Source organism: Triticum urartu, chromosome 3A (genome assembly GCF_056163025.1).
Source record: "Triticum urartu cultivar PI428250 chromosome 3A, HENAU_Tu73, whole genome shotgun sequence".
Classification (NCBI taxonomy): domain Eukaryota; kingdom Viridiplantae; phylum Streptophyta; class Magnoliopsida; order Poales; family Poaceae; genus Triticum; species Triticum urartu.
Window position 1 is genome coordinate 707,293,907 of NC_141875.1, and position 26,801 is coordinate 707,320,707.

Genomic DNA, 26,801 nt, shown 5'->3' on the forward strand with positions numbered 1-26,801 from the left:
CTGAACTTGTAACCACCAAATTCAGACAAGCAAGCAACCAAATCAATTGGATCATCAGTGAGTCACCTGCGGCACGACGGAGTTGATGACATCGGCGTATCTGACGGCGAGGTTGAGTGACATACAGCGGGCGGGGGCCATGGCGTAGCACCTGGTGCGGCCCCTCTCGACCTTGCCGAGCTTGTCAAGGTTGAGCACGACGACCATGGTGAGCATGGCGGCGACGCCGACGCCGAGGGAGTGGCCCGTGAAGGTGAGCGTGTAGGCGGGGTACCGATCGAGGAGGTCCCGGAGCATGTCGCACTCCCTGTCGAGCACCTAGCCGGCGGCGCGGAGGAGGCCGTTGTGGACGTAGCCGCCGTCGAAGCGGCGCTTGCCGAGGCGGTTGTCGAGGAGCAGCGCGTAGTCGGACTCCCAGCCGAGGTTGAGGCCGCGCAGCGCGAGCACGAAGTTGGCGTGCGCGTGGTCGAGGTAGATGAGGTAGGGCGTGACCCGGCCCCCCGTGTCGGTGTAGGTGCGGCGGCGCACGACGTTTGAGGGGTCAAGGAGGAGGGGCGGCGCGGCGAGGAGGTCGGGCGGGGCGTAGTTGGCCATGACGAGGCGGCACATCCTGGGCACGGGCGCGAAGTCAGCGGCGGTGGCGTGGCCCCAGGTGGCGCTGTCGTGGTGGCCGGAGTGGACGCACCGCTTCCACGCCCTGCGGCGGGGCGAGCCGTAGGCGGCGGCGGCGCTGGGGGGGGGGGGGCCTGCGCGGGCGGCTTCCTCTCCATGGCGGGTTGGGACTTGGGAGAGGAGGAGAGGAGGTGGGAGCGGAGACGGGATTGGGGATCTGGATCGGGTGTTGAGTGTTTTTTTGAGACATGGCGTGGGATGGTTGGTGGGGTGGGAGCAGATGCAGGTGGTAGCGTGGGGTATATAACCCACGCTATTACTATCGACTTAGTAGTAGCGTGGGTTTATAACCCGCGCTACTAGTACAGCTGGTCCCGGGAGGCATGATGGAAATCACTTAGTAGTAGCGAGGGGTAAAAACCCGCGCTACTACTATCGGGTTATTAGTAGCGCGGTTTCCTCAAGCTCGCTACTGCTAATTAGCAGTAGCGTTTGTTTTTAAACCGCGCTGCTGCTAAGATTCTGTGTATAAGGTTTTCCCTAGTAGTGATAGGAACAAGTATAAGTCATGAAGAAAGCAATAGCAACAAACTAAACGATCAAGTGCTAAGCTAACGGAATGGGTCAGGTCAATCACATCATTCTAGCATGAATAATAAACATTTATTATGATATAAGGAAATACATAATAACTTTATTATTGCCTCTAGGGCATATATCCTTCAGTCTTCCACTTGCACTAGAGTCAATAATCTAGTTCACATCGCCATGTGATTTAATACCAATAGTTTACATCTTTATGTGATTAGTTCACATCTCCATGTGACTAACACCCAAAGGGTTTACTAGAATCAATAATCTAGTTCATATCGCTATGTGATTAACACCCAAAGAGTGATCATGTTTTGCTTGTGAGAGAAATTTAGTCAACGGGTCTGTCACATTCAGAGCCATATGTATTTTGCAAATTTCTATGTCTACAATGCTCTGCAACGGAGCTACTCTAGCTAATTGCTCCCACTTTTAATATGTATCGAGATTAAGATTTTAGAGTCATCTGGATCAGTGTCAAAATTTGCATCGACGTAACCCTTTACGACGAACCTTTTGTCACCTCCATAATCGAGAAACATATCCTTATTCCACTAAGGATAATTTTGACCGCTGTCCAGCGATCTACTCCTAGATCACTATTGTACTCCCTTGCTAAACTCAGTGTAGGGTATACAATAGATCTAGTACACAGCATGGAATACTTTATAGAAACTATGGCCAAGGCATAGTGAATGACTTTCATTCTCTTTCTATCTTCTGCCGTGGTGGGGCTTTGAGTCTTACTCAATTTTACACCTTGTAACAAAGGTAAGAACTCTTTCTTTGACTGTTCCATTTTGAACTACTTCAAAATCTTGTCAAGGTATGTACTCATTGAAAAAACTTATCAAGCATCTTGATCTATCTCTATAGATCTTGATGCTCAATATGTAAGTAGCTTCACCGAGGTCTTTATTGAAGAAAAAAACTCATTTCAAATACTCCTTTATGCTTTCCAGAAAATTCTACATTATTTCCGATCAACAATATGTCATTCACATATATTTATCACAAATGTTGTAGTCCTCCCACTCACTTTCTTGTAAATACAGGCTTCACCGCAAGTCTATATAAAACCATATGCTTTGATCATTTTTGTGTGGGTGATATGCTTTGATCATTTTATCAAAGCATATATTCCAACTCCGTGTTGCTTGCACCAGTCCATAGATGGATCGCTGGAGCTTGTTCACTTTGTTAGCATCTTTAGGATTGAAAAAACCTTCTGGTTGCATCATATACAACTCTTCTTTAATAAATCCATTAAGGAATGTAGTTTTGATATCTATTTGCCAGATTTCATAAAATGCGGCAACTGCTAACATGATTCGGACAGACTTTTAAGCATCGATACGAGTGAGAAATTCTCATCGTGGTCAACACCTTGAACTTGTCGAAAACATTTTTGCGACAATTTGAGCTTTGTAGATAGTAACACTACTATCAGCGTCCATATTCCTCTTGAAGATCCATTTATTCTTAATGACTCACCGATCATCGGGCAAGTCAATCAAAGTCCATACTTTGTTCTCATACATGGATCCCATCTCAGATTTCATGGCCTCACGCCATTTCGCGGAATCTGAGCTCATCATCGCTTCCTCATAGTTCGTAGGTTCATCATGGTCAATTAACATGACCTCCAGAACAGGATTACCGTACCACTCTGGTGCGGATCTCACTCTGGTTGACCTAGGAGGTTCAGTAGTAACTTGATCTGAAGTTACATGATCATCATCATTAGCTTCCTCACTAATTGGTGTAGGAGTCACAGAAACAGATTTTTGTGATGAACTACTTTCCAATAAGGGAGCAGGTATAGTTACCTCATCAAGTTCTACTTTCCTCCCACTCACTTCTTTAGAGAGAAACTCCTTCTCTAGAAAGGATCCATTCTCGGCAACAAATATCTTGCCTTCGGATCTGTGATAGAAGGTGTACCCAACAGTTACTTTTGGGTATCCTATGAAGACGCACTTCTCCGGCTTGGGTTTGAGCTTTTCAAGATGAAACTTTTTCACATAAGCATCGCAACCCCAAACTTTAAGAAACGACAGCTTAGGTTTCTTGCTAAACCATAGTTCATACGGTGTAGTCTCAACGGATTTAGATGGTGCCCTTTTTAATGTGAATGCAGCTGTCTCTAATGCATAATCCCAAAACGATAGTGGTAAATCAGTAAGAGACATCATAGATTGCACTATATCAAATAAAGTACGGTTATGACGTTCGGACACACCATTACGCTGTGGTGTTCCAGGTGGCATGAGTTTGTGAAACTATTCCACATTGTTTTAATTGAAGGCCAAACTCGTAACTCAAATATTCGCTTCTGCGATCAGATCATAGAACCTTAATTTTCTTGTTACGATGATTTTCCACTTCACTCTGAAATTCTTTGAACTTTTCAAATGTTTCAGACTTATGTTTCTTCAAGTAGATATACCCATATCTGCTCAAATCATTTGTGAAGGTCAGAAAAATAACGATACCCGCCGCGAGCCTCAACACTCATCGGACTGCATACATTAGTATGTATTATTTCCAACAAGTCTGTTGCTCGCTCCATTGTTCCGGAGAACAGAGTCTTAGTCATCTTGTCCATGAGGCATGGTTCGCAAGCATCAACTGATTCATAACCAAGTGATTCCAAAAGCCCATCAGCATGGATTTTCTTCATGCGCTTTACACCAATATGACCTAAACGGCAGTGCCACAAATAAGTTGCACTATCATTATTAACTTTGCATCTTTTGGCTTCAATATTATGAATATGTGTATCACTACGATCGGGATCCAACGAACCATTTTCATTGGGTGTATGACCATAGAAGGTTTTATTCATGTGAACAGAACAACAATTATTCTCTAACTTAAATGAATAACCGTATTGCAATAAACATGATCAAATCATATTCATGCTCAACGCAAACACCAAATAACATTTATTTAGTTTTAACACTAAGCCCGAAAGTATAGGGAGTGTGCGATGATGATCATATCAATCTTGGAACCACTTCCAACACACATCATCACTTCAACATTAACTAGTCTCTATTCATTCTGCAACTCCTATTTCAAGTTACTACTCTTAGCAACTGAACCAGTATCAAATACCGAGGGGTTGCTATAAACACTAGTAAATTACACATCAATAACATGTATATCAAATATAGCATTTGTTCACTTTGCCATCCTTCTTATCCGCCAAATACTTGGGGCAGTTCCGCTTCCAGTGACCAGTCCCTTTGCAGTAGAAGCACTTAGTCTCATGCTTAGGTCCAGACTTGGGCTTCTTCACTTGAGCAGCAACTTGCTTGCCGTTCTTCTTGGAGCTCCCTTTCTTTCTCTTTGCCCTTTTCTTGAAACTAGTGGTCTTGTTAATCATCAACACTTGATGCTCTTTCTTGATTTCTACCTTCACCGATTTCATCATCATGAAAAGCTCAGGAATCGTTTTCGTCATCCCTTGCATACTATAGTTCATCACGAAGTTCTACTAACTTGGTGATGGTGACTAGAGAATTCTGTTAATCACTATTTTATCTGGAAGATTAACTCCCACTTGATTCAAACGATTGTAGTACACAGACAATCTGAGAACATGCTCACTGCTTGAGCTATTCTCCTCCATCTTTTAGCTATAGAACTTGTTGGAGAGTTCATATCTCTCAACTCGGGTATTTGCTTGAAATATTAACTTCAACTCCCGAAACATCTCATATGATCCATGACGTTCAAAACGTCTTTGAAGTCCCGATTCTAAGTTGTCAAGCATGGTGCACTAAACTATCAAGTAGTCATCATATTGAGCTAGCCAAATGTTCATAACGTCTGAATCTGCTCCTGCAATAGGTATGTCACCTAGCGGTGCATCAAGGACATAATTCTTCTGTGCAGCAATGAGGATAATCATCAGATCACGGATCCAATCCGCATCATTGCTACTAACATTTTTCAACTTAGTTTTTCTCTAGGAACATATCAAAAATAAAACAGAGGAGCTAAACGCAAGCTATTGATCTACAACATAGATATGCTAATACTACTAGGACTAAGTTCATGATAAGTTAAAGTTCAATTAATCATATTACTTAAGAACTCCCACTTAGATAGACATCACTCTAATCATCTAAGTGATCACATGATCCAAATCAACGAAACCATAACCGATCATCATGTGAAATGGAGTAGTTTTCAATGGTGAACATCATTATGTTGATCATATCTACTATATGATTCACGCTCGACCTTTCAGTCTCAATGTTCCGAGGCCATATCTGCATATGCTAGGCTCATCAAGTTTAACCTGAGTATTTTGCGTGTGCCAAACTGGCTTGTACCCGTTGTAGATGGACGTAGAGCTTATCACACCCGATCATCACGTGGTGTCTCGGCACGACGAACTTTGGCAACGGTGCATACTCAGGGAGAAGACTATTATCTTGAAATTTAGTGAGAGATCATCTTATAATGCTACCGTCAAACAAAGCAGAATAAGATGCATAAAGGATAAACATCACATGCAATCAATATAAGTGATATGATATGGCCATCACCATCTTGTGCTTGTGATCTCCATCTCCAAAGCACCGTCATGATCACCATCGTCACCGGCGCGACACCTTGATCTCCATTGTAGCATCATTATCGTCTCGCCAACTATTGCTTCTACGACTATTGCTACCGCTTAGTGATAAAGTAAAGCAATTACAGGGCGATTGCATTGCATACAATAAAGCGACAACCATATGGCTCCTGCCAGTTGCCGATAACTCCGTTACAAAACATGATAATCTCATACAATAAATATAGCATCATGTCTTGACCATATCACATCACAACATGCCCTACAAAAACAATTTAGACGTCCTCTACTTTGTTGTTGCAAGTTTTACATGGCTGCTATGGGCCGAGCAAGAACCGTTCTTACCTATGCATCAAAACCACAACGATAGTTCGTCAAGTTGGTGCTGTTTCAACCTTCTCAAGGACCGAGTGTAGCCACACTCGGTTCAACTAAAGTTGGAGAAACTGACACCCGCCAACCACCTGTGTGCAAAGCACGTCGGTAGAACCAGTCTCGCGTAAGCGTACGTGTACTGTCGGTCTGGGCCGCTTCATCCAACAATGCCACCGAACCAAAGTATGACATGCTAGTAAGCAGTATGACTTGTATCGCCCACAACTCACTTGTGTTCTACTCGTGCATATAACATCTACGCATAAAACCAGGCTCGGATGCCACTGTTGGGTAACGTAGTAATTTCGAAATTTTCCTACGCACACACAGAATCATGGTGATGCATAGTAACGAGAGGGGAGAGTGTTGTCCACGCACCCTTGTAGACCGAAAGCGGAAGCGTTAGCACAACGCGGTTGATGTAGTCGTACGTCTTCACCATCCGACCGATCCAAGTACCGAATGTACGGCACCTCCGAGTTCAGCACGCGTTGAGCTCGATGATGTCCCGCGAACTCCGATCCAGGAGAGCTTCACGGGAGAGTTTCATCAACGCGACGGCATGGTGACGGTGATGATGATGCTACCGACGCAGGGCTTCGCCTAAGCACCGCTACGATATGATCGAGGTGGAATATGGTGGAGGAGGGCACCGCACATGGCTTAGAGATCAAGAGATCAATTGTTCTCTCCAAGGGGTGCCCCTCTCCCCGTATATAAAGGAGTGGAGGAGGGAGAGGGCCGACCCTCTCTATGGCGTGCCCTAGGGGAGTCCTACTCCCACCGGGAGTAGGATTCCCCCCTTCCTAGTAGAGCTTGGAGACCTTCCAAGTAGTAGGAGTAGGAGAGAAGGAAAGGGAAAAGAGAAGAGAAGGAAGGAGGGGCGCCTGTTGGGTAACATAGTAATTTCAAAAAAATTCTTACGCACACACAAGATCATGGTGATGCACAGCAACGAGAGGGGAGAGTGTCGTGTACGTACCCTCGTAGACCGTTAAGCGGAAGCGTTATGACTACGCGGTTGATGTAGTCGTACATCTTCACGATCGACCGATCCTCAGTACCGAACGTACGGCACCTCCGCGTTCAGCACACGTTCAGCTCGGTGACGTCCCGCAGACTCACGATCTAGTAGAGCTCGGGGAAGAGTTTCGTCAGCACGACGGCGTGGTGACGATGTCGATGAAGCTACCGCAGCAGGGCTTCGCCTAAACACCACTACAGTATGACCGAGGTGGATTATGGTGGAGGGGGGCACCGCACACGGCTGGAGAGATCTCAATGATCAAATTGTGTGTCTAGCGGTGCCCCTGCCCCCGTATATAAAGGAGCAAGGGGGAGAGGCGGCCGGCCAGGAGGAAGCACGCCAGGAGGATTCCTACTCCCACCGGGAGTAGGACTCCCTCCTTTCCTAGTAGGAATAGGAGAAGGGGGGAGGAGGAGGGAGAGAGGAAGGAAAGGGGGGCTCCCCCCTCCTTGTCCAATTCGGACTAGAGGGAGAGGGGGCGCGTGGCCTGCTCTGGCAGCCCCCCTCTCTTACACTAAGGCCCATCTTGGCCCATTAAACCCCTTGGGGGGGGGAGGTTCCGGTAACCCCCGGTACTCCGGAAAAATCCCGATTTCACCCGGAACATTCCGATATCCAAATATAGGCTTCCAATATATAAACCTTTATGTCTCGACCATTTCGAGACTCCTCGTCATGTCCGTGATCACATCCGGGACTCCGAACTACCTTCGGTACATCAAAACATATAAACTCATAAAACTGATCGTCACAGAACTTTAAGAGAGTGCGGACCCTACGGGTTCGAGAACTATGTAGACATGACCGAGACACGTCTCCGGTCAATAACCAATAGCGGAACCTGGATGCTCATATTGGTTCCTACATATTCTACGAAGATTTTTATCGGTCAAACCGCATAACACTATACGTTGTTCTCTTTGTCATCGGTATGTTACTTGCCCGAGATTTGATCATCGGTATCCCAATACCTAGTTCAATCTCGTTACCGGCGAGTCTCTTTACTCGTTCCGTAATACATCATCCAGTAACTAACTCATTAGTTATCATGCTTGCAAGGCTTATAGTGATGTGTATTACCGAGATGGCCCAGAGATACCTCTCTGATAATCGGAGTGACAAATCCTAATCTTGATCTATGCCAACTCAACAAGTACCATCGGAGACACCTGTAGAGCACCATTATAATCACCCAGTTACGTTGTGAAGTTTGGTAGCACACAAGGTGTTCCTCCGGTATTCGGGAGTTGCATAATCTCATAGTCATAAGAACATGTATAAGTCATGAAGAAAGCAATAGCAGTAAACAAACGATCAAGTGCTAAGCTAACGGAATGGGTCAAGTCAATCACATCATTCTCCTAATGATGTGATCTCATTGATCAAATAACAACTCATGTCTATGGTTAGGAAACTTAACCATCTTTGGTCAATGAGCTAGTCAAGTAGAGGCATACTAGTGACACTATGTTTGTCTATGTATTCACACATGTATTATGTTTCCGGTTAATACAATTCTAGCATGAATAATAAACATTTAACATGAAATAAGGAAATAAATAATAACTTTATTATTGCCTCTAGGGCATATTTCCTTCAGTCTCCCACTTGCACTAGAGTCAATAATCTAGATTACACAGTAATGATTTTAACACCCATGGAGCCTTGGTGCTGATCATGTTTTGCTCGTGGAAGAGGCTTAGTCAACGGGTCTGCAACATTCAGATCCGTATGTATCTTGCAAATATCTATGTCTCCCACCTGGACTTGATCCCAGATGGAGTTGAAGCATCTCTTGATGTGCTTGGTTCTCTTGTGAAATCTGGATTCCTTTGCCAAGGTAATTGCACCAGTATTGTCACAAAAGATTTTCATTGGACCTAATGCACTAGGTATGACACCTAGATCGGATATGAACTCCTTCATCTAGACTCCTTCATTCACTGCTTCCGAAGTAGCAATGTACTCCGCTTCACATGTAGATCCCGCCACGATGCTCTGTTTAGAACTGCTCCAACTGACAGCTCCGCCGTTTAATATAAACACGTATCCGGTTTGCAATTTACAATCGTTCGGATTAGTGTCAAAGCTTGCATCAACGTAACCATCTACGATGAGCTCTTTGTCACCTCCATAAATGAGAAACATATCTTTGGTCCTTTTCAGGTACTTCAGGATGTTCTTGACCGCTGTCCAGTGATCCACTCCTGGATTACTTTGGTACCTCCCTGCTAAGCTAATAGCAACGCACACATCAGGTCTGGTACACAACATTGCATACATGATAGAGCCTATGGCTGAAGCATAGGGAACACTTTTCATTTTCTCTCTATCTTCTGCAGTGGTCGGACATTGAGTCTTACTCAACTTCACACCTTGTAACACAGGCAAGAACCCTTTCTTAGCTTGATCCATTTTGAACTTCTTCAAAACTTTATCAAGGTATGTGCTTTGTGAAAGTCCAATTAAGCGTCTTGATCTATCTCTATAGATCTTGATGCCCAATATATAAGTAGATTCACCGAGGTCTTTCATTGAAAACTCTTATTCAAGTATCCTTTTATGCTATCCAGAAATTCTGTATCATTTCCAATCAGCAATATGTCATCCACATATAATATTAGAAATGCTACAGAGCTCCCACTCACTTTCTTGTAAATACAAGCTTCTCCAAAAGTCTGTATAAAACCATGTGCTTTGATCACACTATCAAAATGTTTATTCCAACTCCGAGAGGCTTGCACCAGTCCATAAATGGATCGCTGGAGCTTGCACACTTTGCTAGCTCCCTTTGGATCGATAAAACCTTCAGGTTGCATCATATACAACTCTCTTCCAGAAATCCATTCAGGAATGCAGTCTTTACATCCATTTGCCAAATTTCATAATCATAAAACGCGGCAATTGCTAACATGATTGGACGGATTTAAGCATCGCTACGGGTGAGAAGGTTTCATCGTAGTCAACTCCTTGAACTTGTCGAAAACCTTTCACAACAAGTCGAGCTTTGTAGACAGTAACATTATCGTCAGCGACTGTCTTCTTCTTGAAGATCCATTTATTCTCGATGGCTTGCCGATCATCGGGCAAGTCAACCAAAGTCCACACTTTGCTCTCATACATGGATCCCATCTCAGATTTTATGGCTTCAAGCCATTTTGCGGAATCTGGGCTCATCATCGCTTCCTTATAGTTCGTAGGTTCATCATGGTCAAGTAACATGACCTCCAGAACTGGATTACCGTACCACTCTGGTGTGGATCTTGCTCTGGTTGACCTACAGGTTCGGTAGCAACTTGATCTGAAGTTTCATGATCATCATCATTAGCTTCCTCACTAATTGGTGTAGATGTTACAGGAACCGGTTTCTGTCGTGAACTACTTTCCAATAATGGAGTAGGTATAGTTACCTCATCAAGTTCTACTTTCCTCCCACTCACTTCTTTCGAGAGAAACTCCTTCTCTAGAAAGGATCCATTCTTAGCAACGAATATCTTGCCTTCGGATCTGTGATAGAAGCTTTACCCAATAGTTTCCTTTGGGTATCCTATGAAGACACATTTCTCTGATTTGGGTTCGAGCTTATCAGGTTGAAGCTTTTTCACATAAGCATCGTAGCCCCAAACTTTAAGAAACGACAACTTTGGTTTCTTGCCAAACCATAATCCATAAGGCGTTGTCTCAACAGATTTTGATGGTGCCCTATTTAACGTGAATGCAACCGTCTCTAAAGCATAACCCCAAAACGATAATGGTAAATCAGTAAGAGACATCATAGATCGCACCATATCTAGTAAAGTACGATTACGACGTTCGGACACACCATTACGCTGTGGTGTTCCGGGTGGCGTGAGTTGCGAAACTATTCCGCATTGTTTCAAATGTAGGCCAAACTCGTAACTCAAATATTCTCCTCCACGATCAGATCATAGAAACTTTATTTTCTTGTTACGATGATTTTCCACTTCACTCTGAAATTCTTTGAACTTTTCAAATGTTTCAGACTTATGTTTCATTAAGTAGATATACCCATATCTACTCAAATCATCTGTGAAGGTGAGAAAATAACGATACCCGCCACGAGCCTCAATATTCATCGGACCACATAAATCAGTATGTATGATTTCTAGCAAATCTGTTGCTCGCTCCATTGTTCCGGAGAACGGCGTTTTAGTCATCTTGCCCATAAGGCATGGTTCGCAAGTACCAAGTGATTCATAATCAAGTGATTCCAAAAGTCCATCAGTATGGAGTTTCTTCATGTGCTTTATACCAATATGACCCAAACGGCAGTGCCACAAATAAGTTGCACTATCATTATCAACTCTGCATCTTTTGGCTTCAACATTATGAATATGTGTATCACTACTATCGAGATTCAACAAGAATAGACCACTCTTCAAGGGTGCATGACCATAAAAGATATTACTCATATAAATAGAACAACCATTATTCTCTGATTTAAATGAATAACCGTCTCGCATCAAAAAAGATCCAGATATAATGTTCATGCTTAACGCTGGCACCAAATAACAATTATTTATGTCTAAAACTAATCCCGAAGGTAGATGTAGAGGTAGCGTGCCGACGGCAATCACATCAACTTTGAAACCATTTCCCACGCGCATCGTCACCTCATCCTTAGCCAGTCTTCGCTTAATCCGTAGCCCTGTTTCGAGTTGCAAATATTAGCAATAGAACCAGTATCAAATACCCAGGTGCTACTGCAAGCTCTAGTGAGGTACACATCAATAACATGTATATCACATATACCTTTGTTCACCTTGCCATCCTTCTTATCCACCAAATACTTGGGGTAGTTCCGCTTCCAGTGACCAGTCTGTTTGCAGTATAAGCACTCAGTCTTAGGCTTAGGTCTAGACTTGGGTTTCTTCTCCTGAGCAGCAACTTGTTTGCCGTTCTTCTTGAAGTTCCCCTTCTTCGTCCATTTGCCCTTTTTCTTGAAACTGGTGGTCTTATTGACCATCAACACTTGATGCTCCTTCTTGATTTCTACTTCCGCAGCCTTTAGCATCGCGAAGAGCTCGGGAATAGTCTTATTCATCCCTTGCATATTATAGTTCATCACGAAGCTTTTGTAGCTTGGTGGCAGTGATTGAAGAACTCTGTCAATGACACTATCAACAGGAAGATTAACTCCTAGTTGAGTCAAGTGATTATGATACCCAGACATTTTGAGTATATGCTCACTGACAGAACTATTCTCCTCCATCTTGCAGCTATAGAACTTATTGGAGACTTCATATCTCTCAATCCGGGCATTTGCTTGAAATATTAACTTCAACTCCTGGAACATCTCATATGCTCCATGACATTAAAAACGTCGATGAAGTCCCGGTCCTAAGCTGTAAAGCATGGCACACTGAACTATCGAGTAGTCATCAGCTTTACTCTGCCAAACGTTCTTAAAGTTATCAGCAGCATCTGCAGCAGGCCTGACACCCAGCAGTGCTTACAGGATGTAATTCTTCTGTGCAGCAATGAGGATAATCCTCAAGTTACGGACCCAGTCCGTGTAATTGCTACCATCATCTTTCAACTTTGCTTTCTCAAGGAACGCATTAAAATTCAATGGAACAACAGCACGGGCCATCTATCTACAACAACATAGATAAGCAAAAATACTATCAGGTACTAACTTCATGATAAATTTATGTTCAATTAATCATATTACTTAAGAACTCCCACTTAGATAGACATCCCTCTATTCATCTAAGTGATCACGTGATCCATATAAACTAAACCATAACCGATCATCACGTGAAATGGAGTAGTTTTCAATGGTGAACATCACTATGTTGATCATATCTACTATATGATTCACGCTCGACCTTTCGGTCTCAGTGTTGCGAGGCCATATCTGCATATGCTAGGCTCGTCAAGTTTAACCCGAGTATTCTACGTGTGCAAAACTGGCTTGCACCCATTGTAGATGGACGAAGAGCTTATCACACCCGATCATCATGTGGTGTCTCGGCACGACGAACTTTGGCAATGGTGCATACTCAGGGAGAACACTTTCATCTTGAAATTTAGTGAGATATCATCTTATAATGCTACCGTCAAACAAAGCAGAATAAGATGCATAAAGGATAAACATCATATGCAATCATTATATGTGATATGATATGGCCATCATCATCTTGTGCTTGTGATCTCCATCTCTGAAGCACCGTCATGATCACCATCGTCACCGGAGCGACACCTTGATCTCCATCGTAGCATCGTTATCGTCTCGACAACTATTGCTTCTATGACTATCGCTACTGCTTAGTGATAAAGTAAAGCAATTACAGGGCGATTGCATTGCACACAATAAAGCGACAACCATATGGCTCCTACCAGTTGCTGATAACTCCGTTTACAAACATTATCATCTCATACAATAAATATAGCATCATGTCTTGACCATATCAAATCACAACATGCCCTGCAAAAACAAGTTAGATGTCCTCTACTTTGTTGTTGCAAGTTTTATGTGGCTGCTACGGGCTGAGCAAGAACCGTTCTTACCTACGCATAAAAACCACAACGATAGTTCGTCAAGCTGGTTCTGTTGTAACCTTCTCAAGGACCTGGCGTAGCCACACTCGGTTCAACTAAATTTGGAGAAACTGACACCCGCTAGCCACCTGTGTGCAAAGCACGTTGGTAGAACCAGTCTCGCGTAAGCGTACGCGTAATGTCGGTACGGGCCGCTTCATCCAACAATACCATCGAACCAAAGTATGACATGCTGGTAAGCAGTACGACTTGTATCGCCCACAACTTCCTTGTGTTCTACTCGTGCATATACCATCAACGCATAAAACCAGGATCGAATGCCACTGTTGGGTAACGTAGTAATTTCAAAAAAAATTCTACGCACATGCAAGATCATGGTGATGCATAGCAACGAGAGGGGAGAGTGTCGTCCACGTATGTAACATCCCAAAATTCTAAATTTTGGAATGTTATAATAAATAGATAGATTTGATTGATTGTTTGAGTGATTGACTCAAAGTGAGTGAATTTGAGACTTTTTGAAAGTTAAATGAGAGGGAATAAAAGAACTTTCCCAAACTTTCATTTTGCATTCTGATCTCCATGAATTCAAATTCTTTTCAAATACAAAACCCTTGAGTGAAGATGATATGACTTCTTCCATTTAATTAAATGATAGGGGATTTGAAAATATTTGAATTTCATTTGGAAATATTTTCAAATTCAGAAACTTTATGCAACTCAACAATTTTCATGAGAGAAGATAAAATGACTTCTTCAAAACATATGAAATATGAGTTGGGAGTTTCAAGGATCAAATTTAAAGTCCTTTTGAAATTATTTTCAATTTGGAGTTATTTGATTTTTATTCAAATTATTTCTCTCCAAAAATAAAATACATGGAAAATAGGGTAACATGATTCCCTACATTAGAAAATTGGAAAGAAATAAATTTGAAATCATTTTGGTATTTTTAAAATGATTTTTACTGTATTTTACTAGAGCAGTAGCACTCTATGCTTTATTTGAATTTGTGTGGATTTTATTTGACGTTAGTAAAATGTTCATCTTGTAGAAAATGTTTTTCTGAAAATTTTGATATATTATATGCCTATATAAAATTTTTATTTGTTTTGTTTTGTTTATTTTTATTCGTTTGGAAAATCTTTAAAAAAAACATTCTCCTCGCCGGACCGGGCCGGCCCATTTCCAGCCGGACCCGGCCCAGCCGCACCTCTCGTTCCCAACGTGAGCTCTGCCCGCCGCCATCTCCGATTGGGAAACCGCCGCCGCCTCGCCTTGCCTTGCCCCCTCCTCCAAGCCTTACGCCTCCCCTCCCCTCCTATAAAGGGCGCCACCCCGTCCCCCCCCCCCCCCCGTCCCTACTGTCGCCCGCCGCCCTTGCGCCACATCCCGCCGCCGAGCCACTCGCTGCCGCTGCTGCCTCTCCTCCGCCGCGCCACCGCTGCTCCGCCCGCACCGCCGCTGCTCCGCCCGCATCGCTGCCCTGCGCCGCCCGCGACGCCTCCCTCCGCTGCCGCCTTGCCCCGCCGTCTGCAGCGCTGTAGCGACCAGACCTCAAACGGTCCAATCTCTGTGCTCAGGTGTCATCCCTGGATCGGTAATGCTGACACCACATAGTACTTGAAGGATTTATAACAGAGTAGCAATCACACACTTATTACATCGAGTGTCTCAAAAGAGAACTTATTACAATAAATATGGCTTAAGGCCATCTAATAACGATAACAGCGGAAGGCTTGGAAGATAAGGCCATCAACTCCAACGGCATCACTGAGTATAGAACCACGACCTAAAAGCATCTTAATCGTCGTCTGAAAAGTCTGCAACATGAACGTTGCAGCCCGAAATGGGTCAGCACATGGAATATGCTGGCAAAGTAACACATAGAGAGTAATGAAAGATATAGGCTATACTATATGCATATTTGGCTGGTGGAAAGCTCTATGGTTACAGTTTTGCGTAAAGCCAATTTTTCCCTACTGCAAAGGAATAAATTTTATTAAACTAACATGGTAGTAGTTAAACATTCAGAATGGTTGACAGGATTCTCAATCCCAATTAAGCAACATCATTAAACAAAACCCAACAAAATTAATTTAGAGTAACATGATGGGATTCACATGATAATCCAGGTACTAGATACTCAAGATGTCCATAACCGGGGACACAGCTAACCATGATTAGTTTATACACTCTGCAGAGGTTTGCGCACTTTTCCCCACAAGACACGATCTCCTCCGTTGGATTTCTCGCACTGCATGGTGTTTGAGAAACGGATGACCGAGACATAGTCTTTCAGAAGCGCTAGCACCTTACGATCGGGTGGACCGTTAGACCTACTTTCCCCTACATCTGCTAGTCTACCACTGTAAGAGTTCGCACAACTTAATCAACTATGCTAGAGCCCATAGTAGCTTGTGGCTGCACACGGAAGTTTCTAGCATGAATAATCTCATGATCCCTCTGAGCCTGGGTGGCGGTCCAAAAGAAAAACTGGCAATCACTGGAATACCCAGGTGCCTCAATCCACCCAGATGTGTATTTAAGTTGCCACCTTAGATAAATCATTAATTTAACAATCTCACATCTGTCATGGATACACTCACCCAATCCACGTCTACTAGCATAGCATAGCATAATAAGCAAACATAGAAGTAACTCCCAAAGGTTTGATAATAAACAGGTAATAGGTACTACCTCAACTACTTCCCAAACCCACAATTTAACTAGATGCTAAACATGCAATGGTGTGAGGATCGATCTAATGCAATAAAACTAGGTAATTGGAAGTATGATCGAAGTGTTACTTGCCTTGCTGATGATCCGGCAAACCTAGCAATTCCAAGTAGCAAGCGGCGCACTCCGGGTACTCTATCGCAAACAAACAAGCATAAAATAAGTACTCATCTAATGCACAGGTAAAACTCGAATACGAGATCTAACCAGAAAGTTCAACTTAAGAACTCCGGTGGGCAAAAAGAATCGAATCGAACGAAGCAACGAAAGACAAATGGCAAAAGAAACAGGCTTCGTTTACTATTCTGGATCTAGGGCAATTTTTACAGTGGCAAAAACTTGTTTGAGTTGGTTAAACAGAAAGAGGGTTTCGAGACGAAACTCCAGGCGCTTGAATCGCCTGATTCCGACAAACGAGCGAAAATTTATACTAAAACGAATATCGGATCAGGAATCGCAATCAGAAAAATCGTAGATTTAATCTGAGAAAAAGAAAACGACGAACATATTAACGAACAGACGTTCATTATCTGGATCTAAATGATGAACGCGTTCGTTAAAACAAACGAACGAGCGAACGCTCACTAGTTAAATAAACCGGAAAAACCGATCTATAAAAAAACGAAACTAAAAAAACGAACGAAAAACCGACGGAAAACCGAACGATTTTTCGAGAAAAACCGGCGGCGGCGAGGTCTACCTCCAGCGAGCAGCGGGGTGGCGGTCCGGCGGGCGGCGGGGTCGGCGCAGGGCGGTGGCGTGGCGGCGGCGCGATGCGGCGACGAAGGCTGCGGCGGCAAAGGCGGCGGTCGGGACGGCCAGGGTTTGGGGGTCGGCTGGGCCTTCCCCGGCTTATAAAGCCGGCCGGGCCAAGTGTCCGGGTCGGACACGGCCCGTTAGGTCAGTTCGTGTTTTTCTTTTTTTTAAATAGTTACACTCAGAAAAAACAAAAGGAATACTAAACGGACTCCAAAAATCCCGAAATAAATTTTCCCCTGCTTCTAAAATCAAGCCGCACAGGATGAACATTTATTTGGGGCCTAAATGCAATTTTGAAAAATGTGCATTTTTCCTAAATTCAAATAAAATAGCAAATAAAACAAAAATACAATCTTATTTGATTTTCTTATTAAATCCTCAATATTTCTTTATTTTGGGAAAGTCATTTTATTCCCTCTCTCATATTTTTTTGTAATAGAAATAACTGAAAGTAAAATAAATAAAATCAAATGATCCTAGTTTCAAAATTTGAGAAAACTCAAATATGAAAATAACGAAATCCCCAACTCTCTCCGAGGGTCCTTGAGTTGCATAGAATTTTCTAGGATCAGCCAAAATGTAGTAAAATATGATATGCCATGATGATCTAGTGTATAACATTCCAAATTGAAAATTTGGGATGTTACAAGCGCCGCCCGCGCCGTGCAGCCCCGTCGCCGGACTCGCCGGAGCCGCTGCCCGCTGTTCGTCGTCCCGCCGGCGGTTTTCTCCGCCTAAACTGCCGAGCCGGCCGAACCGGTACGAACCGCCGGTTTATTTGGTTTACTTCGGTTTTATATTATTAGATTGGTTTTTCTTTTTAGCCTAGTTATTTCGAGAACGTTCGATTGTTAGGTCCTCGCAGCGAACGGATTCGTTCGTTAGCGTCTGTAACGAATATTCATTATTTAGTATTTTTCTTTTTCTTTTAATTTTAGCCAGGGACCCGTATGTAATTAGTTTCTTCATAGTTTAGTCCCTGATCTTCAATTTATCACATCTTTTTACCCATTTATCCAAATCCGACGAAACCAACGCCCACGTCTTCGTTACGATCTCCTCTATCCAGTAAAACAACTTAAACATGTTTTTGAAAGTTTTAAAATTTGGTTTCAAACAGTTTTAGATTCAAACTTCGTTTGATCATAACTTGAGTTTTATAACTCCATTTGAGTTGATTCTTTTTGCAAATCGAAGCTCTTGACCTAAACTTTATGATAAGGCCAAATTCACATAATTTTGGTACTATTAGAAATTGTTTTATGTTGCGAGAGTTATTTGCTTGGTTTTGATGTTTACTGAAGTGTCTTCTTTGTTCTTCCCGATCTTTTGAGTGATTGCTTATGTGTGGTTACTATTGCTTTCTCACGATAGATTGACCAGAGTGTGACGAGTAGAACTGTCAAGAGTTTTGAGTGCGAATCATCTTCATCAACATTGCAGGCAAGTTCACACTTTGATCATACTTTTCATTACCCAGTTTTCATGCATTAGTTTCAACCCTCAAACATTGCATGGTTAGGACTTGATAACATGTGGGTATCGGGAAGTAGTTGATGAGGTAGGAACCTATTGCCCTGCATTCAAACCCTAGGAGTTACTTTTATGTTATGCTCATATTGCTATGCTATGCTCGTAGACGTGGATTGGTTTGAGAGAATTCATGACAGATGTTAGAGTTATTATTTAATGGTTAACTTAAGGTGGCTACTTTAATACACATCTGGGTGGATTGGCTGGGGCCCCCTGGAGCACCCATTGGTTTGCCCGGGCACCTGGAGAACCCAGTGCTTGCCCAAGGGGATCCCGGAGGACCCGTGTGATCACCCTATGGAATGCCACCCAGGCTCAAAGGGATCATAAGATTACTCATGCTAGAAACTTCCGTGTGCAGCCACAAGCTATTATGGGCTCTAGCATAGTTGAGTAAGTTGCGTGGAGCTCTTGAAGAGATAGACTAGCAGATGTAGTGGGTTGTAGGTGGTATAGTCTATCCGGAGTAGAGCGTTAATGCTTTTGAAAGACCGTGTCTCGGTCATCCGTTACTCAAACACCATGTAGTGCGAGAAATCCAACGGAGGAGATCGAGTCTTGTGGGGAAAAGTGCGCAAACCTCTGCAGATTGTACAAACTAATCATGGTTAGTCGTGTCCCTGGTTATGGTCATCTTGAGTCTCTGGTACTTGGATTATCATATTGATCTCATCACGTTAATTAAATAATTTGTTGGGTTATTGATGTTAATTTGGGATTGAGTTGGAGGAACCTTCTCAATATTTTCTACCAACTTTGTAGTTAAATAAATTATATTCCTTTGCAGTAGGGAAAAATTGGCTTTTCACAAAAACATTATAACCATAGAGCTTTTCCACCAGCCATATATGCATGTAGTGATAGCTATTATTCATCATTATCCTATGGTGTGAATTTGCCAGTACAGTCAATGTACTGACCCTTTGTGGCTGCAATGTCTCATGTTGCAGGATTCTTATGACGAGTAAGTGATACGTTAGGGTTACGATTTCTACACTCAACTTTGCCGTTGGTGTTGATGGGAATCCACAACCTTGTTGTTACTTTTGCTATTTGGATTGAGGTAATAGTATTTACGTTATTTTATACATGTGATTTACCTCTGTTATAAATCCTCGAGTACTGTGTGTGTCAGCATACCGATCCAGGGATGACAGTTAAGCACAGTGACTTGACCGTCTGAGGTCGGGTCGCTACAAGATGGTATCAGAGCACATGTTGACTGCAGGACGTGACCCCTAGAAACTGGCTAGCCCATAGGAAATATTTTCTCTACAACTTTCTTTTCAAAAGGATCTTTTACCTCTCTTCTCTTCTGAGCTCATTCAAATATTCCCTTTTAGTGAGACTATACCCATTTCCATTTTTGACCACACGAAGATTCGACTAATGAGACCACTACTAGAAGTACAACATATCGAACAACTGAGACCATTCGGAATGAAGAGGATTTTACCATACATTATAATTATGGAAACTGCAACGGTTGAAGACTCCGAAGACTAGGAGAATTTGAAGGCCCTGTAGAATTTCTAGATTTGTATAACCTAGGAAGGCACCCCTTATGGAACTTGGCAGACTATGGAAGCTGTCAATACCCGAGATCAAGGTGTATTGGAGAAAGACCGGAACATGGAGAGTTAAAAACTCAAAGTTTTGTCAAAAAAAAAACCTAAGGCAGGAGATATCAATTATGGAATGAAAGCTCATGGAAATGACAAGAGCAGAAACACAGTTATCCATGTGTTATTGCTCGCTTATACTATTGTCACCGGTCTGAGTTAAGCGTGCATTTCTTCGGAAGGATTGGATGGTAGAAGGCTGATGGAGCACCTATCAGCAAAAGATGAAGTTTTAACCTTAGCCGATGTATCACCAGGATCTGGAGTAGTACATCAAGAATTCTAAGATGGAGCTCCAGGAAGCCGTATTTGGCAAGGAAGCATTTCGTGAAGAACTTAGGACCCAGAAGATGAAAGTAGCCAAGCTGGATAAGCAAAACCTCGAGATACTGGACATTCGTCGGGAACTAAAGGACAGTAGGACCATGGTTCATGCGAAGGATGTTGAAACCAGAAGTTTGGAACGCAACTCCAGAATATTAAATGACGTCACGAGAGACTTCGCGTCAACATGAATTATCTGGCAGAAGAACTTGAGAAGGACAAGCACGATCGAAAGAAGCCATCGGAGACATGAACAAGACTCGTAGAGCTTGATGACTTTGAAGATTTATTAACCTTTAGAAGACGCAACCCCTGTTATATGCCTACGTTAGATGCGACGTTTGTCAGCTGTCATTTGTTTGATGTTTTTCCGACAGCCACAGATAAAATCTGTCTTTTCAAAACCATTGTTTGTATTGTGTGCATCCCCCTCCCTCTCTCTCATCTCACCCCAAAACGCATGGACCCAATAGAGGATGAATGGAGATGAACTCATATTTTCTGGACCGATGGTTCAATTGGAGACAGACCGATGGATTCATAACATGGAAGATCATATGAAGAATAACACTATAGCCGGAAAGGATATGGCCCAGCATGCTCTTCAGTGCTTTGAAAGAGGTGCTGCTACTTGGTGGAGGATGTACCAAACCATGAATGGATGGCAAGGAGTAACCACTTGGAAAGAATTTAAGTTGACTCTGCAAAGATCTCATCTTGTGTCCCAGAAGTTGAAGCCTTATGGAAAGGATGTGAAGAAACCTTGTGCATGCAAGATTTGTGGAGAAATAGGACACACCCATGAAGAACACAAGGATGAATGCCCTAATTGTGAAGGAAGTCACCCAATTGAAGAATGCCCAACTAGGCAGATTACTTGTTTCTTGTGTGAAGGGACTACCCACTATCCTACTCAGTGTCACATTTACCCCATGGTACGAAGAACCGTACAGCAGAAGAAAGAAGTAAAGAAAGGAGCCCTTATGGAAATTTTAGAAGAACTTGTGGTGAAGGAAGATGTCGGGGACACACCCAAAGAAGAACCAATTAAACCCTGCACCAAGTCATGCTATTCATGTGGAGAAGAAGGACACATCTCCCAGAATTGTATGAATGGGGATGTAGTAGAATTCCCGACGGAGGAAGTTGAGTATGACCCACAAGAAATAGAAGCCATGATTGGCATGGAAAGGTCTAGGAAGAGAAGTAGATTGGATTCCAGGAAGGACATGAGTCATATCACCTGTTACAGGTGCAAGGAGTCAGGGCACTACCTCAGCAGTTACCCAAAAAGGAAACCTCGAGACTTGTCAGAAGTAATATGTTTTCGTTGTAATGGAGCAGGGCATTTTGGCAGAGAATGCCCCAAGGAGAAGGAGACTTGTGATAATTAGTGGTGTCTGTGAGAAGTATAGTAGTAGTAGTGAGAACATTTTCCTTTATATTGAGGTGTTGAGTTGAGGCATGTAATGGAAGTGCAGGAGATTGTAATACTTTGAGAATCAATAAAGTTAGTATCGTGGGTACTATTTGGATTTTATGAGTTGTTACTCTATGGAGAAGGATTTTGACCATTTTCGAGGATATGAGAAATATGGTCTATGGATGAGTTTGTGTATTTTAAGGGTGGTAGTACCCTGTGAGGAGATTTGACCCCTGGAAAGGAATAATGTTGTTCCACGGGGTGGACTTCGAAAGTATAAGTTTTATCTCGATATGCGGGATACCTCAAGAATATGAAGAGATGAAGTATTATTGGCTATAAAGGAGGTATAATGTTGGAAATATAGAGCAATTGTAACTCCATGATGAGTCTGAGTAATCACGTCTTGGTTTGGTGCCAATAGAAGGAAGAGAGATAGTACAATTGGAAGGATTTAAGAATGCGGGGAAGTTGGATGTTTGGAAAATAATCAGTTGCCCCTAGGATGAGCTCAAGGATTACAAGTGATGAGATGGGCCATAACCCACAGGCCCCAGGACCTGCCAAGGAGCAAGCACACTCTTGCTGAAGGAAAAACCCTGGAAGAAGTTATGTTTATCGGCAGACGATCTTATAGAATAACGCAAAACCTAAGAGTTGTGAAGAACGATAGATGTTTGTTTGGCTTGCAGAATCAATGGATTTATCCGAACTTAGTTCGTTGACAAGACAAATTCTGCAGTGCTTGTGAGGATGACTGAGAGTTAGAATGCGAGATTCGCTAAACTGTATGCATGGTAATGATTTGGGTGCGGGATGGATTGATCACCATACCGACTTACTCTTATTATTCGCCTTGCTATATGGGATGGTAAATCTGAGTGACTTACCCATAGTAGAGCGACGATGATCGAAACCTTGTTTGAACCTTAGAATGGTATAAGTATTTTCCCATGTACAAGGCAGCTTTGCCAACCGTAGGTTATACGGTGAGGTTCAACCCAGACTCATTTCCTGCAAGAGAAACCATAAATTGTTGACCACCATGAGATATCAAAAGTTGTTTAGTATTGGCGCCAGACCCGTCAGCTAAGAAGACCCAGTCTTAGAATAACCTTACCAAAATGAAATGACAGAAGAATTGTGGTAAACGTTATGCCACTACCGGAAGAGCCCAGAGAAGGAATTTTCCCGAGAATTTGAGAAGACCGGCCCCGTCAAGAATAAGGATGGAGGACATGAGTATTGATGGGACCGTAACAATGTTTCTAAGGGTGGTAGCACCCCGGACCCCCCGTGATGATCGATGGATTTTGAGAAGACCCCCAAACCTAACCTATTCCTTTCTAGCCTCTCCGAATCTCAAGGACGAGATTCATTTTAAGGGTGGTAGGTTTGTAACATCCCAAAATTCTAAACTTTGGAATGTTATAATAAATAGATAGATTTGATTGATTGACTGAAAGTGAGTGAATTTGAGACTTTTTGAAAGTTAAAAGAGAGGGAATAAAAGGACTTCCCCAAAATTTCATTTTGCATTCTGATCTCCATGAATTCAAATTCTTTTCAAATACAAAACCCTTGAGTGAAGATGATATGACTTCTTCCATTTAATTAAATGAAAGGGGATTTGAAAATATTTGAATTTCATTTGGAAATATTTTCAAATTCAAAAACTTTATGCAACTCAATGATTTTCATGAGAGAAGATAAAATGACTTCTTCAAAACATATGAAATATGAGTTGGGAGTTTCAAGGATCAAATTTAAATTCCTTTTGAACTTATTTTCAATTTGGAGTTATTTGGCTTTTATTCAAATTATTTCTCTCCAAAAATAAAATACATGGAAAATAGGGTAACATGATTCCCTACATCAGAAAAATGGAGAGAAATAAATTTGAAATCATTTTGGTATTTTTAAAATGATTTTTACTGGATTTTACTAGAGCAGTAGCACTCTTTGCTTTATTTGAATTTGTGTGGATTTTATTTGACATTTGTAAAATGTTCATCTTGTAGAAAATGTTTTTCTGAAAATTTTGATATATTATATGCCTATATAAATTTTTTATTTGTTTTGTTTTGTTCATTTTTATTCGTCTGGAAAATCTTTTAAAAAATAAACTTTCTCCTCGCCGGACCGGGCCGACCCATCTCTAGCCTGACCCAGCCCAGCCGCACCTCTCGTCCCCGACGCGAGCTCTGCCCACCGCCATCTCCGATCGGGAAACCGCCGCCGCCTCGCCTCGCCTTGCCCCCTCCTCCACGCCTTGCGCCTCCCCTCCCCTCCTATAAAGGGCGCCGCCCCGCCCCACCCCCACCCCCCGTCCCTGTTGTCGCCCGCCGCCCTTGCGGCGCATCCCGCCGCTGAGCCACTCGCCGCCGCCGCTGCCTCTCCTCCGCCGCGCTGCCGCTGCTCCGCGCGCACCGCTGCCCTGCGCCGCCCGCGACGCTTCCCGCCGCTACCGCCTTGCCACGCCGTCTGAAGTACCGCCCGCGCCACGCAGCCCCGTCGCCGGACTCGCCGCAGCCGCCGCCCGCTATTCGTCGTCCAGCCGGCGGTTTTCTCCACCTAAACCACCGAGCCGGCCGAACCGGTACGAACCGCTGGTTTTCTCCAGTTTATTTGGTTTACTTCGGTTTTATATTATTAGATTGGTTTTTCTTTTTAGCCTAGTTATTTCGAGAATGTTCGCTAGTTAGGTCCTCGCAGCGAACGGATTCATTCGTTAGCGTTCTGTAACGAACGTTCATTATTTAGTCTTTTCCTTTTTCTTTTAATTTGCGTGTAATAAGGAGGCACTTCCTTGCGGCCGCCTGGACCCAGTTGTCAGCCTCTCCACGTACAGTACTCTTCCGATGGAAGTCAGTCGTTGACCACGTTGACCACGCCGTGCCGAGAGCACCAGGGAGGTGGTCTGGACGACGACGAGGCCTAGGAAGGGGACAACGAGGAGCCGGGGAAGACGCAGGAGCGGAAGCCCGCGCGGAGAGGAGTTAGAGGGTTCACTGGTTCGGCTGCGGTGTGAGGCTGCCGTCGCCGCAGAATAACAGGGGGTGTGGGTGAGTAGAGGGATGGCCTGGCCAGCAGTGGGAGTAGTACGGGGCTGTGAGGCCTCCGCGGCATCACAGCCGGCCACGGGAGGTAGGAGCACGCGACACGACCGGCGCTGCTTTGGCCGGCTGGAGTAAGAAGACCAGAGGTTGAAGAAGCACTACCCCGTTTGATGGACATTGTACGATCACTGCAGCTAGAATCGTTTATATTGACTAAGTTGACAAAGCCCTTGGTACGCGTCAACTTAGTAGGCCCACAGCTCGGATTTGGCAGAGAACATATAGCCCATTTGCGATTTGTAAGAATGTACAGCCCATTTTTTAATTCTAATGGAATTTACTACAGCCCATTTACAGTTTGTTAAAAGTACAACCCAACTTCTAGCTAGGACAACGATTAATAATTTCAAACAACCGCTCAAAACAGAATTCAAAAAAATTCCCATATTTTGATGGAATCCGAAATATTTTTATCCGAAATTTCTAGTCAGGTCAAATATAATTTCAAAATAAAGTTGTATTACGTTAAAATCCAATGAAATATTGCGCGCGCAACAAGTAATGAAATTAAAATTTTGAAATTCCAAAAATAATATATTTTTCAAACTAATTACGTGTTTGGTGCATAGTAACTGTCCAGTTATTATAATTACATCCCAGTTATTGTTTCTTTAAGTCCATTTTCTTGTTACGCCTAATACATACCTTCTAGGAAAGTTTGCAGCCCAGCGGGGCGGAGAATAACAAGTTGACCCCGGATATTGTGTACAAGTGTCGGCCCAGTTGCATTGCTGATGTTGAAAAAAAGGCATGTGTAGTACAGTACAACCTAACATGGTTACTCAGCCCACATTCAGCGACACCGGAAAGGCCCAAACAAGGCTTCTGTACAACTTTTTGAAGTCACTGAGCTCAATTAATAACTTAAAAAAGTTAGATTACAGTGGAACCTAATTAAAAACTGTCACGAGCAAACAAATAATTCAACAGGTCCCACTTATGCGTCTGCGCGCGTGTGTGTGTGTGTGAGAGAGAGAGATAGAGAGAGAGAGACCCATCAGTCGATGCTCGTAAATACATCTTTCAGCCATATGCATTGCTGATGCTCAGTAAAAACTTATATAGTTGACACAATCATATAGAATATCATAGCACACTGAACTTGAATACAAAAATTTCATGCAGGCGGCACAATCAGGATGGAAGCAGTTGATCGCTACGGGAAGGGCTATGTTGAAACCAACGAAGTCGTACATAACAGTTCATCATCTTTATCAATGACGGGAAAATATCTTGAATGTTGTGCAAACAAAACAGACAGACAACACAATAAGTTCTGCTAGCACATTAAGTTGACGTACAACCCTTTCTAAAAAAAGTTCAGGTACAAAATTAGAACAGGTCACAATCAAATGTACTGGCATATCAGTGCTTCACACCCATAGCTCGAATTTAACTAGTACTCCCTCTGTCCGGGAAAAATTGTCCACATGGCAGTGTATTTGTTTTTTTGCAAAAAAACCCCACAGAGTTTTAAACACGTCACAAAGAAGTCCATCTCCTTCCTTCCTCCTCCCCCGTCGCCCGCGCCTTGCAGCCATCGCCGGCTACCCAACTGCAC

At 43.1% G+C, this 26,801-nt stretch overlaps 2 pseudogenes; one reads left to right on the forward strand and one right to left on the reverse strand.

Moving 5' to 3' along the window:
• LOC125547265 (UPF0481 protein At3g47200-like) overlaps positions 1–26,801 on the forward strand; it is a 123,504-nt pseudogene that overhangs the window by 4,886 nt on the left and 91,817 nt on the right.
• Positions 55–24,339, reverse strand: LOC147981938 (uncharacterized; annotated as a pseudogene).